Genomic DNA, 19,608 nt, shown 5'->3' on the forward strand with positions numbered 1-19,608 from the left:
TCAAATTAAAGCTGACAGTCTGCAGTTAAAGCACATCTTGTTCAATTCATTTCAGATCCATTGTGGTGGTGTATAGAGCCAAATAAAATTAGAATTGTGTCAACGTCCCAATATTTATGGACCTGACTGTATATAAAGAACCCAGCCAGCAGTGTCAGGTGTTGGTAATTCCCTATCTCTCTAGCAGAGGAGCTCTGTCAATTGCTGGATTGGGATCTGAGCTGTGTGCTAGGCTGGAGGCCTGAGTTTGGGAAGTCTGCTCTGACCTGAACAATGCCGATTGAGTGTGAACTAACATCTAGGATAACAGATGACTGTTTTGCTGTATGCACTGTCTAGGTGTGAACGAACACCAAAGCTGCAAATGTACTATTTTGTTGCCATAAGTGTGAATAAAACACTGAAGTTTTTGAGTTACAGACTGGTCTTTGCCTCTATACTGCGTCCGCTTGTCCTGTCTACCAGAGCGAATCCCCACAGTATGCAATCCAACATTATAAGCTTGTGAGGATTTTCTTTTCCTTTTGGCACATATAAATACAATGAATACAAAATGTAGCAAAGATCTAGTGCAATAGACGTCAGAAACTGAGCAATCATGTTATTAATTTTGCCCCAATATGTCAAACATGATACTTTCATTTACACACCGTTGCTCCATTTTTAGTTGTAACATCTTTCGATCCCCAACCTCTAGTAGCCCATTGGAAAGGGGAGCTCCTGTAATTGTAATCTAATTTACTTATTGGTATGATGAAAAGATGGAGGAATTTGACACAGCTAGGTTTATTAAGACGATTAAGTGCACAAGAGATGTGGAACAGTTTATTTAAATGCAGATAAAGTAGTGAATAGTTATTTTATTTAGCCATCATATATTAGACTTGCTGTATTTCAAATGTAAATTCTAAATGTAATAATAACATGTTATGTCTTCCCCATACATAATGCATAAGTGAGTTTTGGAAGATAATTACTATCTCTATTTTCTGTTATTTGTTGCTGCATCACCAATATGGATCCACGTTTTGTGTGCTAATATGCATGTAGAAAGCCTCTGGCACTCGGGGAGACTGCAACTCTTCCCTATCCTTATAAATACATCCTCTGTCATATCTTTCCAATCAACCTTTGTCCCCGGTCAGCAGTTTTCTTAGGGAGCTCAGCTGTCAGCAAATATTAATGTTGTAGTGGTTTCCTTAGTAACTGGAGAACCATTATTAAAGCCAAAAAGCAGCTTAATTTCAGTGGCTAGAGATTGATGCAGATGGTATGGCTTGTTAACCGTTTGCCATCCTCTTGTTGACTATAAATGTCTGGGCAGTTGTCACATATCTTTTCAAGGACATTTCTAAATGTCCTTGGAGAGATCACAGCTGCATGCAAATTGTCAGTGACAGCAGGGCTCCCTATAGAGAAGGCAAGGATGGTTATTTACCATTCCTGCTTTCCCATCACTCTATACACAGCAATTGATGAGCGGTGTGTATAGACATCAGGAAGCATCTGATTACTTCTCTGGTCCCAGCTAACATGTGATCATCGGGAGCCAGGAGTCTGCATGAGATGCTGGGTATTAGCAGACCCAGATCAGCTCTTCAGTAAGTCTGAATAGGTTTGTACAACCTTTCTTAGGGCTGTATTCCCTTGAATGAGCCCCAAAGATCTTATATGACCTTATGGAGAACACATATAAAATAAAAAAATAAGAACATCATCACATGCCCCTGGTGACCATAATCAATACATCCCATATATCAAAACTACTGTTTCATAAAGGGGATACAATTTTAAAAAATATGTTAGTTACACATTATGCTATTGACAAAACATGAAAAAATTTGAAAACTGTCTATTTTCCCCTTTTATTTTACATTTTTCTGAGTACAAAAAATAAACACAACATCCACTCAGGTGGATGCCATTCATTTGTCTTCTTCTCCCATAGGATCCCACATTAAAAAATGTATGTGATTTTCTGCTGATGACACAAGAAAACATCACATTTGAGTCCTAAATTGAAGTCAGTCAGTAATGAAAGCAAATCTGTATATTTCCTTTTATAATGGCGTATAGTTAGAGTATGCTTTTACATGAACAGCAGAAGTTCAAACCTTTGCTATCCAAGTTGATCATGAAAATGAAAGATATCCTTCTGACATGTCCTCAGTACATCAGAACTTTTGACTAACCACTGTGCAGGTTTTTTTCTCACCTGTGTACTACAAGGTATTTAGTGCAATTATTATTTTAGTTGTCACTCATTTCAGCTTGGGGTGCAAAGGTTGCTGTCACATGCCAAATGGTTCCTCTGCCCACCATTAGGTAACCAATACAATAAATGATGGACAATAGTTGTGGGACTTTGCTAGATTTTGCAATCCCAAGATCTTGAAAGGGGTTGTTCACCGAGAAGCGACATGGCTTCTTCACCATAAGAACTGTAAGGCCTCATTCACACAGACGAGTGCGCGAGCCACTGCGTCATTAGTTGCTATGACGCCGTGCGCTTCGTGCCGCCGCCTCTGTACAGTAATACACTCGTATAGTTCATAAACCTAATTATCAATCTGTTCAGCTCCTCCTGCTGCCTACATGCTGCACTGCATTTCACGGTGACAGGTTCCCTTTAAGGTTAGGAGTACAGGAGTAAGAGTAATCAAATAATGCAAAATAGATAATCAAATCAGGAAAATTAAATGATATAAAAGGGAGAAGAGAAAGGAAAAACAGCTCACAATTAGAGATAATTGAAATCAACCCACATTAATACAAATATTAGTTTTAAATCTAAAATGGAATTTTGGGAAATTTGATTCAGACGAATGTCTCAAAATGGAATCAAACAAGTATGGCAGCACACCATTACACATGCAAACAATAGAACTAGAGATTAGGGATTATTCTGGATTAAAGTGGTAGTATACCTACTATACATGGAAAATAGAAGCTCCTCGTGCATAATTTTGATTAAACGTGTGTCGGGCCCACCTACCAGCGTCAAGATGGGTACCTAACACTAACAGAACTGCTTCTCCAAGGCCTAACCTAAGCCTACAATGTTCTGAGCAGTGTAGGAACTAGTAATGTTGGTTTAGCATTAAAGAGCTTGAAATTAGTTGCATATACAGGATGGGCCATTTATATGGATACACCTTAATAATATGGGAATGGTTGGTGATATTAACTTCCTGCTTGTGGCACATTAGTATATGTGAGGGGGGAAACTTTTCAAGATGGGTGGTGACCATGGCGGCCATTTTGAAGTCTGACATTTTGAATCCAACTTTAGTTTTTTCAATAGGAAGAGGGTAATGTGACACATCAAACTGTCATGGTCTTACCTTCTTACTGTTCTCCTTCGTTTGACATGTGCTGGCGGCCATCTTGGTTTCTGGGTTTCTTGTAGCCTCCCACCCTGCGGCTTCTCCTTCCCACTGGGAGGAGCTGGATGCCTAGCTCATATATATAGGAGGTCTGTGGCTTCAGTTCCTTGCTTGGTCCTCCTGTGTTCACATGCTTCTAAGACTGCTGCTGCTTCTGGTTCCTGATCCTGGCCTCGTCTGACTACCCCGTTGGTTCCTGATCCTGGCTTCGTCTGACTACCCCGTTGGTTCCTGATCCTGGCTTCGTCTGACTACCCTGCTGGTTCCTGATCCAGGCTTCGTCTGACTACCCTTCTGGTTCCTGACCTCTGTCTACGCAAGACCCTGCTTCGGTTTAGCCATCCGTTTGGACTTTTGCTTACAGCTTGATTTTCAATAAAGCCTTCTTATTTCCACTTATCTCTTGTTGTACGTCTGGTTCATGGTTCCATGACATTAGGACCAAGCCATGAATTCTGACGGTACAGGGCCATCCTCGCTACCTACGCTGGTTGCCAGACTTGATCAGCAGGATCACCTGTTGGGTCGGTTCGCTGTGGCGTTGCAAACCCTGCTTGAACGCACGGCTCATTTCGCTTCCGTTGCCGATGGGTCGGTTGTCGCTCCTGGGCCCGCTCCTACTGCCGCTCCGGTTGTTGCGCCAGAGTCTACCCCGACACCTGTTGCTGTGCCTGCGGTGTCTCGGGGTATGACCGGTTCTGCCCCCCTTCCACAGCGCTTTGGGGGAGAGCCAACTCAGTGCCGAGGTTTCCTTAACCAGGTGGGCATTTATTTCGAGTTGCTGCCACATGCCTTTCCTACTGAGAGATCAAAGGTGGGCTTCTTGATCTCGCTGCTCTCGGACAAGGCCTTGGCCTGGGCCAGCCCTTTATGGGAGAACAACAATCCGGTGGTTGCCGAGTTTTCCGGTTTTGTTGCTTCTCTTCGGAAGGTATTCGATGTGCCGGCTCGTGCTGCCTCTGCTGCGAAGCTCCTTATGTCCATCAGACAGGGTTCACGATCCGTAGCTGAATACGCCATTGAGTTTCGTACCCTGGCAGCAGAGGTGGGCTGGAATAATGAGGCTCTGGTCGCTGCTTTCTCTCATGGTCTCTCGGATGCCTTGAAGGATGAGGTTGCAGCTAAGGACCTACCAGTGGAGCTCGAGTCTCTTATTTCTTTCCTGATTTTGATTGACACCAGACTCAGGGAGAGACCTTCCTTTAAGGAGAGCCTGCGGAGGTCTTCTAACAGATTGGCGCCTACGTTTGCTGTCCCACCCGTGCCTCCCTCTCCTCCCACGCCTCCTGGGGATGACTTGTCTGGGGGTGAACCCATGCAGCTGGGGTTTGCTCGCCTGTCCGAGGGGGAGAGGGTACTCCGGAGACGCGAGGGCCGATGCATGTACTGTGGTCTCGGTGGGCATTTTCGGTTGGCATGTCCGAACCGTCCGGGAAACGCTCGCACCTGAGATCCTGTCGGGGGCAGATCTTGGGTGGAGTCTCCTCGTCCCCGGTTTCCCGTGTTGACAAACCACTGATCACTGTTGTCCTCTCCTGGGTCGGGGGCTCGGTGACGACCCAGGCGTTGGTGGACTCTGGTGCTGGTGGTTTGTTCATTGATAGTGTGTTCGCTGCCGCCAATTCCATTCCTCTGCAGCCTCGAGGTTCCCCACTGGCTCTTGAGGCGATAGACGGCAGACCCCTTCTGCCGCCACACGTGACTCATGAGACCCTTCCAGTGGGGATAGCCATTGGTGCCGTTCACAGAGAGTCGGTCTGTCTCCAGGTGATTTCGTCTCCACACTACTCGGTGGTCTTGGGGTACCCCTGGCTCCAGAAGCATAATCCGACTTTCGATTGGAGATCGGCCGAGATCCTCTCGTGGTCACCGCAGTGTGGGGCTAGTTGCATCCATGGGCCTGTCAAGTTGCTGTGTACTTCCTCGGACTCTCTGTTGCCTCCTGAATACGAAGAGTACCGGGATGTATTCGATAAGGTGCGCGCGGTTGCCCTACCTCCGCACCGCCCATACGATTGTGCCATAGAGTTACAATCTGGTGCCGTTCCTCCTCGTGGCAAAGTCTATCCACTGTCGGTAGCGGAGAATGAGGCCATGGAGGAGTACGTGAGGGAGGCGCTTTCACGCGGACACATTCGCAAATCCTCGTCCCCGGCAGGGGCTGGATTTTTCTTTGTGAAAAAGAAGGGCGGTGAGTTGAGGCCTTGCATCGATTACAGGGGTCTCAATCGCATCACGATCAAGAACGCTTACCCGATACCCTTGATTTCCGAGCTGTTCGATCGCCTCAAAGGGGCCACGGTCTTTACCAAACTCGACCTGAGGGCGGCATATAACCTGGTAAGGATCAAGGCGGGCGATGAGTGGAAGACCGCGTTTAACACCAGGACCGGTCATTATGAATCCTTGGTTATGCCCTTTGGGTTGTGCAATGCGCCCGCAGTCTTCCAGGAATTCATCAACTGATGTTTTCCGTGACCTGTTGCAGCAGTGTGTGGTGGTCTATTTGGATGACATCTTGGTATATTCTGAATCCATGGAGGCCCACATTATGGATGTCAGACGAGTGTTGCAACGGTTACGAGAGAACAGGCTGTTCGGTAAGCTTGAGAAATGCGAATTTCATCGATCCCAGGTAACCTTCTTAGGTTACATCATTTCCGCTGAGGGGTTCTCCATGGATCCTGAGAAGGTTTCGGCTGTCTTACAGTGGCCCCAGCCCAGTGGTCTCCGTGCCCTGCAGCGCTTTTTGGGCTTCGCCAATTATTATCGGAAGTTCATCAGGGACTTTTCCATGCTAGCCAAGCCTCTCACGGATCTGACCAGGAAGGGCAGTAATTTCCAGGTCTGGCCGCTCGAGGCCATCCGAGCTTTTGAGGCTCTAAAGTCCGCCTTTGTGTCGGCTCCGATTCTGTCGCATCCCAACCCTGGGTTGCCCTTTGTCCTCGAGGTGGACGCGTCTGAGACGGGAGTAGGCGCCCTTCTGTCTCAGCGTAGAACACCAGAGGGTCCTCTGCTTCCTTGTGGGTTTTACTCCCGGAAACTGTCTTCCGCGGAGTGCAACTATCAGATTGGTGACAGGGAGTTATTGGCCATCGTGCAGGCCCTTAAAGAATGGAGGCACTTGCTCGAGGGTTCGGTGGTTCCGGTTCTCATCCTGACGGACCACAAGAATCTGACCTACCTTTCTGAGGCCAAGAGATTGACACCACGTCAGGCCAGATGGGCTCTGTTCTTGTCACGTTTTAATTACGTGGTCTCCTACCTACCCGGTTCCAAGAACATCAGAGCGGATGCCTTATCACGGCAGTACTCCGAGCTGTCCGGGGAGGAGTCGATTCCGACTTCGGTCATACCTCCGAATCAGATCCTGGCCGCCATTCGCACCAGCCTGACCTCTCCCCTGGGTGAGCAGATTTTGGCGGCTCAATCTGGTGCTCCCTCTGGGAGACCCAACGGCAGGTGTTTTGTGCCTGAGGAGTTGCGCACTCGGTTGTTGCGAACCTACCATAACTCCAAGGCCGCGGGGCATCCTGGAAAGAATCAGCTGTCCTGGGCTGTTTCACGTCTGTTCTGGTGGCCTTCTCTACGTTCCGACATCGCCGCATATGTAGCGGCATGCTCCGTTTGTGCCCAGAGTAAGTCCCCTCGGCACCTTCCGTTGGGCCTTTTGCAACCCATAGCCACCGGGGAGCGCCCATGGTCACACCTGGGGATGGATTTCATTGTGGACCTCCCTGCATCCCGAGGCCATACGGTCATTCTCATGATTGTGGATCGGTTTTCCAAAATGTGCCACTGTGTTCCTCTCAAGAAGTTACCCTCTGCACAAGAGTTGGCCACGATTTTCGCCAGGGAGGTCTTCCGGTTGCACGGTTTGCCCAAGGAGATTGTGTCGGATCGGGGGAGTCAGTTTGTGTCCAGGTTCTGGCGCGCCTTTTGCTCCCAGTTGGGGATTCATCTCTCTTTCTCCTCGGCCTACCACCCTCAGTTCAACTGGGGCCGCAGAACGATCCAATCAGGCCTTGGAGCAATTCCTTCGTTGCTATGTCTCCGATCACCAAGACAATTGGGTTGACCTCCTGCCTTGGGCTGAGTTTGCCAGGAACACGGCGGTGAACTCTTCCTCTGGGACGTCTCCCTTCATGGCCAATTATGGGTTCCAACCTGCCGTGTTACCGGAGGTATTCTCTCCCCAGGATATTCCGGCTGTGGAGGATCACCTTTCCGTCCTACGTGCTTCTTGGGTACAGATCCAGAGGTCCCTTGAGGTCTCTGCGCAGCGCCAGAGACTCCAGGCTGATCGCAGACGAGCGCCCGCTCCTTCCTACCAGGTCGGAGACTGTGTATGGTTGTCCACCCGCAACCTCAACCTTCGAGTGCCCACTCCCAAGCTGGCGCCTCGCTTTGTTGGTCCCTTCCGAGTGCTTCGCAGGGTAAACCCGGTAGCCTATGCCCTTGCGCTTCCTCCTGGCATGCGGATCTCCAACGTGTTTCATGTCTCCCTGTTGAAGCCATTGGTGTGTAATCGTTTCACTTCCTCGGTTCCTCGGCCCCGTCCGGTCCAAGTGGGCAATCGTGAGGAATATGAGGTGAGCAATATCCTGGACTCACGCCTGGTCCGCGGTCGGTTGCAGTTTTTGGTCCATTGGCGTGGTTATGGTCCAGAGGAGCGTTCCTGGGTTCCCTCCGCAGATGTCCATGCTCCTGCTTTGCTCCGAGCCTTCCACGCACGCTTCCCTCAGAAACCGTTCCTTACTCCGCGGAGGAGGGGCCCTTGAGGGGGAGGTACTGTCATGGTCTTACCTTCTTACTGTTCTCCTTCGTTTGACATGTGCTGGCGGCCATCTTGGTTTCTGGGTTTCTTGTAGCCTCCCACCCTGCGGCTTCTCCTTAACACTGGGAGGAGCTGGATGCCTAGCTCATATATATAGGAGGTCTGTGGCTTCAGTTCCTTGCTTGGTCCTCCTGTGTTCACATGCTTCTAAGACTGCTGCTGCTTCTGGTTCCTGATCCTGGCCTCGTCTGACTACCCCGTTGGTTCCTGATCCTGGCTTCGTCTGACTACCCCGTTGGTTCCTGATCCTGGCTTCGTCTGACTACCCTGCTGGTTCCTGATCCAGGCTTCGTCTGACTACCCTTCTGGTTCCTGACCTCTGTCTACGCAAGACCCTGCTTCGGTTTAGCCATCCGTTTGGACTTTTGCTTACAGCTTGATTTTCAATAAAGCCTTCTTATTTCAACTTATCTCTTGTTGTACGTCTGGTTCATGGTTCCATGACACAAACTTATTGGGAATTTCACAAGAAAAACAATGGTGTCCTTGGTTTTAACGTAACTTTATTCTTTCATGAGTTATTTACAAGTTTCTCTTCGTTTACAGCCATTGACATGTCGCCGAGGTTAACACGTGCGGAGCGGATATAAATTGTGTTGATGTCTGGTGAACGCAGTTTATAAGTGGTCAGAAACTTGTAAATAACTCATGAAAGAATAAAGTTACATTAAAACCAAGCACACCATTGTTTTTCTTGTGAAATTCCCAAATAGTTTGATGTATCACATGACCCTCTTCCTATTGAAAAAACTAAAGTTGGATTCAAAATGTCAGACTTCAAAATGGCCGCCATGGTCACCACCCATCTTGAAAAGTTTCCCCCCTCACATATACTAATGTACCACAAACAGGAAGTTAATATCACCAACCATCCCCATTTTATTAAGGTGTATCCATATAAATGGCCCACCCTGTAGTTCTAGGAGACCCCAGAATGTCATCAACAACTTTTCAGAGAAATTGGAGCACTTCCAGTTCAGGGGGGAAAAAAAAAAAATCAGACCCAAATGAAATTGCCAGACCGATTTGAGCAAATTGGATCCAAATTAAACTGCAAGAAATTCACTCATCACGACTCATAATAATGCTTAATACATGAGAACATTATGCATTCCTATTCCTAATATGAAAATAAAACCATAATACGTGCCTCCCCACTTGTTTGCTTGTTCTGTGCAATAATTTCCCTTCCTTTCCTTCCTTTCTTTGTTGTTGATAGAAAGGTATTGGTAAACTGAGTCATGTAAGCCGTACTGCTTCCCAGAGATAAACTTCTTGACAACCACAATGATTTAAGCACCTCCACAGTAACTAGTATGTCCCAGATATCTCAGATCTTCAGCATTAAGGCTCATGCCCACAACGACTTCTATTTTGCAGTCCTTAAAACATGGATCTGCAAAAGACGGATCCCGGCCGGGTGTATGCTGCCATTTTCTTTTTCACTTCAATAGAAATGTACTATCCTTGTCTGCAAAACGGAAAAGAATAGGACATGTTCTATCTTTTTTGCGAAAGGACATGCAGACAACTTGCGGCGTGCTGTCCGCATAGTTTGCAGCCTCACTGGAAAGGATGGGTCTGTATCCGATACACAAAAAATTGATTGGATGAGGACCGAACATACGGTCGTTTGCATGAGCCCCTAAACAGGGTTGCCACTAAAATTAGGAAATTACCCATGCCTTTTATCTCTAATTGCTTCTTTAAAGGGGTTTACAGGGAGAATTTGTAACCCATTAGGGTCCATTCACACGTCCGCAAAATGGGTCCGTATCCGTTCCACAATTTTGTGGAACAGGTGCGGACCCATACATTTTCAATAGGGCGAGAATGTGGTGTCCGCATCCGCATCCCCACTTCCGGATCCGCACTTCCGTTCTGCAAAAAAATAGAACATGTCCTATTCTTGTCCGCAATTGCGGACAAGAAAATGCATTTTTTATGAGAGTGCCGGTGATGTGCGGTCCGCAAAATGAGGACTGCACATTGCCGGTGTCCGTGTTTTGTGGATCCGCAAAACACATATGGACGTGTGAATGGACCCTTAAGGACGTGACATATTTTGGACTTCAGGATGCAGCATTTTTTTTTTTTTCCATCTGCACATTTCAAAAGCGATAACTTTATTTTTATTTTCCCATGACTTAGCCAAATAAGGTACCGTATTTTCCTGATGGCCAATTAGTATTTTTAGTTAGCATCAGTTTCTAATGCACTATATAACTTTTATTAAATTGTCTACAGTGACAGTGTGAAGAAAAAAAACATCAGAATGCCGCCATTGTATCTTGGGTTTTGTTTTTAAGCAATTCATTGAATGGCATATTTGACATATTAACTTTATTTGGCAGGTCAGTACAATTACAGAAATACAATGGCCGGTGTTGTGGACACACCCCAACTAGAAGCACCTATTTATGAATTCATAAGTCATGAGTAGGTATGAGCGAACCTGTGGATGTTCGGGTTCAATGCGTTCGGCCGAACTTTGTGAACTTGACCTAAACTTGACCTCGAACCCCATAGAAGTCAATGGGCACACTTTGGTGCTGTAAGGGTAAGAGGGCTGCAAAAGAAGCACAAATGGATTTAAGAGCAGGGCAATTGCCCTGCAAACAAATGTGGAAAGAGAAATGGAGTAGGAAGTTGAGGAGGTGGTAGACGTCGCAGTGTAGGTAGAAGAGGCAGAGGAGGAGGTAGCCAACACTATTTTATTTGTCTTTAATTTTATATATTTTTTTTTATTTGGGGAGTCACCAAAACAATGGGAAAGAGCAAATAGAATGAACAAACTGTGCTGGAGTATAACAATGGCTTGGTAAGGCTGGTACACTCCTTTTCTCTGCCAATATAACAAATAATCTTGAACCAGAGGTGGAGGTCCGAGTGGAGGAGGAGGTGGACATGGCGGTGTAGGTGAAATAAGTAGAGGAGGTAGCCAACACTGTGGTTTTTTTTTTTGTCTTATTACATTGGGAAATGGCAAAAATAATAAACAAACTGCGATGGAGTATAACAATAGTTGGGTGTGGCTGGTAAACTTCTCTACTCTTCCCAAGGTACTGACAAGTCCTGTAGGATCCATTCCTGGTTCATTTTTATGAATTTGAGATTGTCCACATTGGCTGTGAACAGGCAGATGCGCCTGTTCGTGATCACACCCCCTACAGTGCTAAACACACGTTCGGACAACACACTCGCAGCAGGGCTGTCCAGCACCTCCAAGGTGTAAAGGACAAGCTGAGGTAATTTGTCCAATTTGAAGACCCAGAATTAAATGGGGCAGACTAATCAGTCAGTACATGCAGATGTGTGCACGCGTACTCTTCCACCATGTTGCTGAAACACTGCTTCCTGCTAAGACAGTCCATATCAGATGGTGATGCTGGATGTTCTGGCGTGCTGACGAAGGTTTTCCATGTTTTGGCTATGCTAACCCTCCCTTCTTAGGTGGTGCCGGTGCCCCGGCTGCATTGGTAATGAGCCCCCGCTGTCAGGTGGAAACGCTGTCAGTAGTGTGTCTTCCACCGTGTGCTTGTATTAACGCATTTTCCGATCACGCTCTAGTGACGGAAGAAAGGACGGCATGTTGTCCTTGTAGCAGGGATCCAGCAGGGTGACCACCCAGTAATCAACACTGGTAACAATCAGGTTATCTTGGTAGTAGTTTCACATGAACTGCAGCATGCACTCGCTCATGTGTACCAGGCTTCCCAGAGGCAATGACAAAATGTCCTCAGTGGAAGGTCTATTGTCTGTGTCCTCTGTATGCCCCCAGCCACGCTTCAGTGATGCCCATGAGCTACTTTGGGTGCCACCCTGCTGTGAACATGGTTACTCCTCCTCATTATCCTCCTCATCCTCCAAAACTGTGCCCTGGCTGGACAGTTGTGTACCTGGCCACTGTTGGTGCAAATACCCACCCTCAGAGTCGACGTGTGTACAACTAGCCCGATAACCATGTGAATGATCTCTGTTCCTCCTCCTCTTCTGCCTGTGCCATCTCATCCATCATTGTCTATGCCTGAAGTGTTTTTTCAAGGAGGCATATAACTGGGATAGTAACGCTGATGACGGCGTCATCGGCGCTGGCCATGTTGGTGGAGTACTCGAAACAGCGCAACACAGCACACACATCCCACATTGAGGCCCGCTCATTAGTGGTAAAGTGGTGCTGTTCCGCAGAGCGACTCACCCATGCATGCTGCAACGGAAACTCCACTATCACCTGCTGCTGTTTGCACAGTCTCTCTAGCATGTGCAAGGTGGAGTTCCACCTTGTGAGTACATCGCATATGAGGCAGTGAGCGGGAAGGCAGACGTTACTCTGCAGCGCAGACAGGCAAGCAGCATCAGGGTGAGAACACAGATGACCCACACTTTCTGCAGCAGCTCTGACATATCAGGGTCATTTTTCAGGAACCTCTGCACCACAAAATTCAGCACCAAGCAAGGGATTTGCGTCAAATCGGCTAGGCCCAGAGTTGCTACAAGTTTTCTCCTGTTATTGCACACCTCCAGGCCGGACTTGAGGCTTAGCGGCACCAACCACTCATCAGTCTGTTCTTTGATGCCCGTCCACAGCTCCTGCAGGGTGTGGGGTTTTCCCCCCAAACAGAGGAGTTTCAGAACAGTCTGCTGTCATTTTCCCCTGGCTGTGCTAGAGTTGGTGGTGCAGGTGTTACGCTGACCGGATGAGCAGGCGGTAGAAGAGGAAGCAGAGGAGGACGCAACAGGAGGCACCGAGAAACATCTAGGAATCCTCGGTGGTGGTAGGACATTCGCCAAAAATGCTTTCCGCCTCAGGCCCAGCTGCCACTACATTTACTCAGTGGGCAGTTAGGGAGATATAATGTCCCTGCTCAAGTTTACTGTTCCAGATATTGGTGGTTATGTAGACATTGCAACTAATGAAGTTGCACTGCGCACACCTTTGTCCACATCTTATTCATGCAGGCAGGGACGACCAGCCTGGAAAAGTAATGGCGGCTGGGTACCATGAACTGTGAGACAGCCACCACCATAAGGTTTTTAAAAGTGTCCGTTTACACCAGACAGAATGGCAGCATTTCAAAAGCCAGGAATTTTGAAATGCTGGCATTTAGTGCCAAGTCTCCAGTGTTTGGGGAATGCTTCCATGGGACAGTGTGGAGATGCTTGGTGACACTGATGGTGGTGTTAGTGATGCTGTCACATCCTCTCTTTGCAGGGTGCCAGGTGGCCCTGTCACTCCAGAGGTGGAGGAAGAGGCCGGAGACTACAGCAGATGTACGACATTTATGCTTCGCTTCAGGCTCTGACTGCACAGCATGCAAATCACCTGTGTCTTTTCATCAGCACATTGCCTGAAGAACTGCCACGCCGGGGTTTTCCTTTGAGCTGTCTTTGGTGTGCTCAGTCCCTTGGCGCGATGGGCAGTAGCAGGCATACTGGGGAGAAGCCAGCTGCTGTGGTTTTGTACCCTGCTCCCTCTTTTGGTGTGCGGCTAGTGCTGCGTGACCACCCCCTCTTTCTCCAAACTGCACACATCACTTGCATGACCTTGGTTACATGATTTCATCCTTCCATCCACTCCTCACCCCTGCCCTCCTTGCCTTTCTGCACAGTTCAGAAAGCTGCAGCAGTTGACACCTGTGTTTCGTCATTATCATCAGAGTCGTGCTGCGGTGGTCATCCAACGTCCTCATCCTAAAATATAAGTGGTTGGGTATCAGGGCACTCAATATCTACCTTTTGAGGGGCATGGTTAGGTGGATGGCCCATGAAAACCCCACCGGTAAAGTCATCAAAAAGCATAAGTGACAGATGCCCATGGCCGCCGGTGAAAATTCTGTGCTTTCAGCCGGGGGACAGAGTGGAAGACAATGTGCAGGAACTGGAGGCACTGTCAGCCATCCAATCTAATACCGCTTCTACTTCTGGCCTCACCATTTGTACAATAGTATTCGGTCCTAGAAAATGATGCAGAACATTCTGCGTGCACCAGAGGAAAGCGTTTCATTTGGGTGCATAGCTGGCACAGATCGACAAAGTCCTCTCCCTGCACCACCACGAGCAGAACCATGACCACGGCCACGGCCCTTATGTACTGCTCTCCTTATTCTTTGAGGGTACCCACAGAATTAACAGATTAACTATTGTATTTCCGTGGCACAGATGCAAACGAGGTGTATCTCACCCCAAAAAATGGGTTTATGTCACCGACAGAATTAACAGACAGATTAACTATTGTATTTCTGTGTCACAGATGCAAAGGAAGTGTTTTGCACTCCAAAGAAATGGGTTTATGTCACTGACAGAACTAACAGATTAACTATTGTATTTCCGTGGCACAGATGCAAACGAGGTGTATCTCACCCCAAAAAATGAGTTTATGTCACCGACATAATTAACAGACAGATTGACTATTGTATTTCAGTGTCACAGATGCAAAGAAAGCGTATTGCACCCCAAAAAATGGGTTTATGCCACCCACAGAATTAAAGGGGTTGTCCCACAAAAAATATTGTACAGTTTTTAAAACAGGACCTGGATCTGAACTGCGTGTAATTAAAATTTTTGCATAGCCATCAAGTTATTCAATAAAATGTATCTGTATAGCACCACCTGCTCAGTTTCATCCTTCAACTGCCTCCTGAGCTGTGATAGGTAGAGCTGAGACACGCCTCCTTAGCTGTGATAGGGAGAGCTGAGACACGCCCCCTTAGCTGCAGCAGAAAAGACACTCCCCTTGAGCTGTCAGCTTGATATAAATCTAGCAGAGCAATGAATAGGGAGATCTCTGGATCCATGTGAAGTACAGGGCTAGTTCTAGCTTTGTTAGAAAAAGGGTGTCATGTACTGTATTATGTCTTATTTTAATTTTTTACATTAGTCATGGAATAACCCCTTTACCAGACAAATTAACTATTGTATTTCTCTGTCACGGTTGCAATGGAGGTGGATTGCACCCCAAGCAATGAGTTTATGTCACCGACAGAATTAACCGATAGATTAACTATTGTATTTAGGTGTCATGGGTACAAAGGAGGTGTATTGCACCGCAAAAAATGGCTATAGGTCACGCACAGAATTGACAGCCAAATTAAGTATTGTATTTCTGGGTTTCTGGTGCAAAGGAGGTGTATTGCACTCAGAAAAATGCTTATAGGACACCCACAGACTTGAAATCCAGATTTAAAGCCTAATACTGTCCTTGTCACTGCATCTGTGTCCTGTCCCTACACTAGTTAAAGCAGAATAGCGGTGCCACACGTGATCTGCCATTTATACAGGCCAGGTCACGTTCAGCGCTGACCAATCACAACCATGCCAATACAATGTCCTCTGCCTTTGACACTGTTGACCACTCCCTTCTGTTCTCTCTCATCTCTTGACATTACTGACCTGGCCCTCTCTTGGATCACATCATACCTCACAGACCAAACATTTAGAGTCTCCCACTCTCACACCACCTCATCGTCTCATTCCCTCTCTGTTGGTGTCCCACAAGGCTCTGTCCTAGGACCCCTGCTCTTCTCTATCTACACTTTTGGCCTGGGACATCTCATAGAGTCCCATCGATTTTGGTATCAGATTTATGCTGACGACACACAAATTTACCTTTCTGGCCCAGACATCACCACCCTACTATCCAGAATCCCACAATGCCTATCTTCCATATTCTCCTTCTTCTCCTCTTTCTTTCTAAAACATAACATGGATAAAACAGAATTCATCATCTTTCCCCCCATCCTGCTCCTCCTCCTCAACAGACCTATCTATCACAATCAATGACTGCACACTCTTCCCGGTCAACCAAATACGCTGCCTTGGAGTGACCTTGGATTCTGCCTTCTCCTTTTGACCACACATCAAAGCCCTTTCCACCACCTGCCGCCTCCAATTTAAAAAATCTCCCGCATCCGCGCTTTCCTCAACTTTGAGTCTGCGAAACTAATTGTACATGCCCTCATTATCTCCCGCCTAGACTACTGCAACATTCTTCTCTATGGCCTTTCATCTAGCACTCTCGCACCCCTCCAGTTTATCCTCAACTCTGCTGCACGACTGATCCACCTCTCACCTTGTTTGTCCTCATCCTCTCCCCTCTGCCAATCCCTTCACTGACTCCCCATTGCCCAACAAATTCAGTTCAAAATACTAACAAATACATACAAGGATGTCCAAAACCTGTCCCCTCTCTACATCTCTGAGCTACTTTCCCGATACATCCCCACACGCATTCTCCGATCCTCACATGACCTCCTTCTCTCCGCTCCTCTTATCACCTATTCCCACAATCGCCTCCAAGATTTCTCTCGTGCATCCTCCATTCTTTGGAACTCGATACCCCAACATATCAGACTCTTAACTACAGTGGAATCCTTTAAAAGAAACCTAAAAAAACACCTCTTCAGACAAGCCTGCAACCAGTGACCCTGCTGCCTCTATACCGCCATGACCAGCTTCACCCTCACCTACTGTGTCCTTCTCCCATACCATGTAGATTGTAAGTCCTCATGGGCAGGACCCTCTCTCTCTCTGTACCAGTTTGTAACTCGTCTTGTTCATGCTTAGTGCAATTGTCTGAATTATGTATGTATACCCCTTTTCATATGTACAGCGCTATGGAATGAATGGCGCTTTAATAATACATAATAAAAATACTAGGCATGACTATGATGGCTTCCAAGTGACTACAGTTTAAAGGCTTGTTGAACACCAAACTCGATCACGGATTCTGTGGCAAAGTCTGTGTTCGGGTACCCGAACCCAGCAATGATCGGTAGGAACCCTAACTGACCAGTTCAGGTTTGCTCATCGCTAGTCATGAGTCATAAAAATTGTCATTTCATATAAAATATAATTATTTACTAAAATGGGTTGTCAGGAGAGGTGATACAGTAGATCCTCTTTAAATTTAAAATCAAACTTTAAATCTACTAAACTTGAACAATATAAAAATAGAGTATTGAATATACTGTATGCTGTCAAATGTACATTAAGTGTATTCTGCAAAACTGAATGATGAAACCAACTAAGGTAAGAAAATATATTCATGTACCAAAATGTGCAATATGTGAATCTAGGTCATCACATTTACATATAATCATATTTTTAAAACAGAATAAAATTTGCATCACAGTTTTAATACTATTACTAGAGTCTCTTACAGTTTTAAATAGAGACATAGAAGTGAATTATCAAATATTTTTGCTATAATTTCATTTACATAAACATTTTAAGGGATAAGGGCGTTGATTACAGACATTGGGGGGGGGCAATTATGAAAGCAGATATGTCGGTTTTGTGGCATAAAGAAGTCACATGTCATGGCAACTGCGACTTTCCATTTGCAACATTTGGTGATTCTCTTCACTTTTCACAGTGATCTATGTTTAAAAGCTAAAAGTGAGATTAGACCTGGATTATCAATTACTAAAACTGACCCATTGACACACCCATTGTGAAATGTTTTTAAGCAGCGTGTGCACATAAGATCTCACTGCATTGTACTAATTGTATAATTTAGAAGAGTCTGAGCCAAAAGTGATACGGCTATATACGGCATCACAGCCTCCTTGCTTATACTGCACTGTGAATCAAACAGTGCTAGAATTTTCTGAACGCCAAACAGCTGTCATTTCAATGGCACTGCTGCTAATTTTAAATCACACTTGAGTTAGAGAGAAATGATTTTATGATAGAATATGAATGTTACGTTTTAGCAATTAGTTGTTACCAGTAGCACATGTAAAAGACAACTATTGGTCTTCCAGAGTCCGGACCATTTGTAAATATAGACCTGGATTATGGCTCATTTACATTTACTCATTTACTTTTGCAAAAGTCGCTAAAAAGTCGCAACCCACTGGTCTAAAGGTGTAAAAAGGTGTATTACCCTCACACCACATATATTATTAAGGTGCACCAGTTCATACATTTGGTGCAGGCACACAAAGCAAAGCCAGACTTAAAACTGACACAATAACAACCTCATATGATAAATGACCTCTAGTTTTTGTTTTTGTTTTTTAACATGGGACCAACACAGATGCCTTCAGCTGCCAAGCCCACATCCAACAGGTCAGCCAGTTTTATAGGTATACAGTCCTCAGTTGGTGTAGCATCATGGAAAAGTGTAAATAAATCAGCTAAGATATCAGGAAGAGAATTGTGGACTTGCACAAGTCTGGCTGAACCTTGGGTGCCATTTCAAGATACCTGAAGGTACCTTGTTCATCTGTACAAACAATTATACGCACGTACAAACCAGATGGGAATATCCAGCCATTATACTGCTAAGGAAGGAGACAGGTTCTGTGTCCCAGAGATGAACGTGCTTTGGTCTGACATGTGCATATCAACCCAAGTACAAAAGCAAAAGACCTTGTGAAGATGATGGCAGAAGCTGGTAAGATTGTGTCAATATCCACAGTGAAACGTTTACTGTATCAACAATGGCTGAAAGGCCACTCTGCCAGGAAGAAGTCATTTCTCCAAAAGAAACATAAAAAAGCCAGATTAATGTTTGCAATTGCACACAGGAACAAAGACCTACATTTTTGACTAAACTAAAATGGATATTTTTTTTGGCCATAATGACCATCATTACATTTGGAGGAAAAAGGGAGAAGCTTGGAAGTCTAAGAACACCATCCCAACTGTGAAACACGGGGGTGGCAGCATCATGTTGTTGGGTTGTTTTTCTGCAGGAGGGACTGGTGCACTTCACAAAATAGATAGCATCATGAGGAAATTTGATTATCTGGAAATACTGAAGCAACATCTCAAGAAATCAGCCAGGAAGTTAAAGCTTGGGCGGAAATGGGTCTTCCAAATGGACCATGACCCAAAGCATACTGCCAAACTGGTTACAAAGTGGCTTAAGGATAACAAAGTCAATGTTTTGGATTGGCCTTCACAAAGCCCTGATCTCAATCTTATTTAAAATGTATGGGCAAAGCTGAAAAGGCAGGTGTGAGCAAGGCAACCACCAAACATGGCTTAGTTACACCATTTTTCTCAGGAGAAATGGACCCAAATTCCAACCAACTATTGTGAGAAGCTTTTGGAAGGATATCTAAAATGTTTGACGCAAGTCATACAGTTTAAGGGCAATGGTACCAAATATTAATGAAATGTATGTAAACTTTTGACTTTTTTTATTTTCTTTTTATATTTTTTTAAGAATAAGACATTAATAATTTGACCCAATTTTACCACTGTCATGAAGTACAATGTGTGAAGATAAAATCAAACTATGCCCGTGATAAGTAAAAGCATTTTAAAGTTATTAGCACATAAAGTGATACATTTCAGATGTACCCAAAAATTACATGAGCATTACGGTAAAAACTGGCCTTGGGTAGAGAGGGTTAATGTTTCTGAATATGTAAT

This window comes from Bufo gargarizans, chromosome 1, assembly GCF_014858855.1.
Source record: "Bufo gargarizans isolate SCDJY-AF-19 chromosome 1, ASM1485885v1, whole genome shotgun sequence".
NCBI classification, from domain to species: Eukaryota; Metazoa; Chordata; class Amphibia; order Anura; family Bufonidae; genus Bufo; species Bufo gargarizans.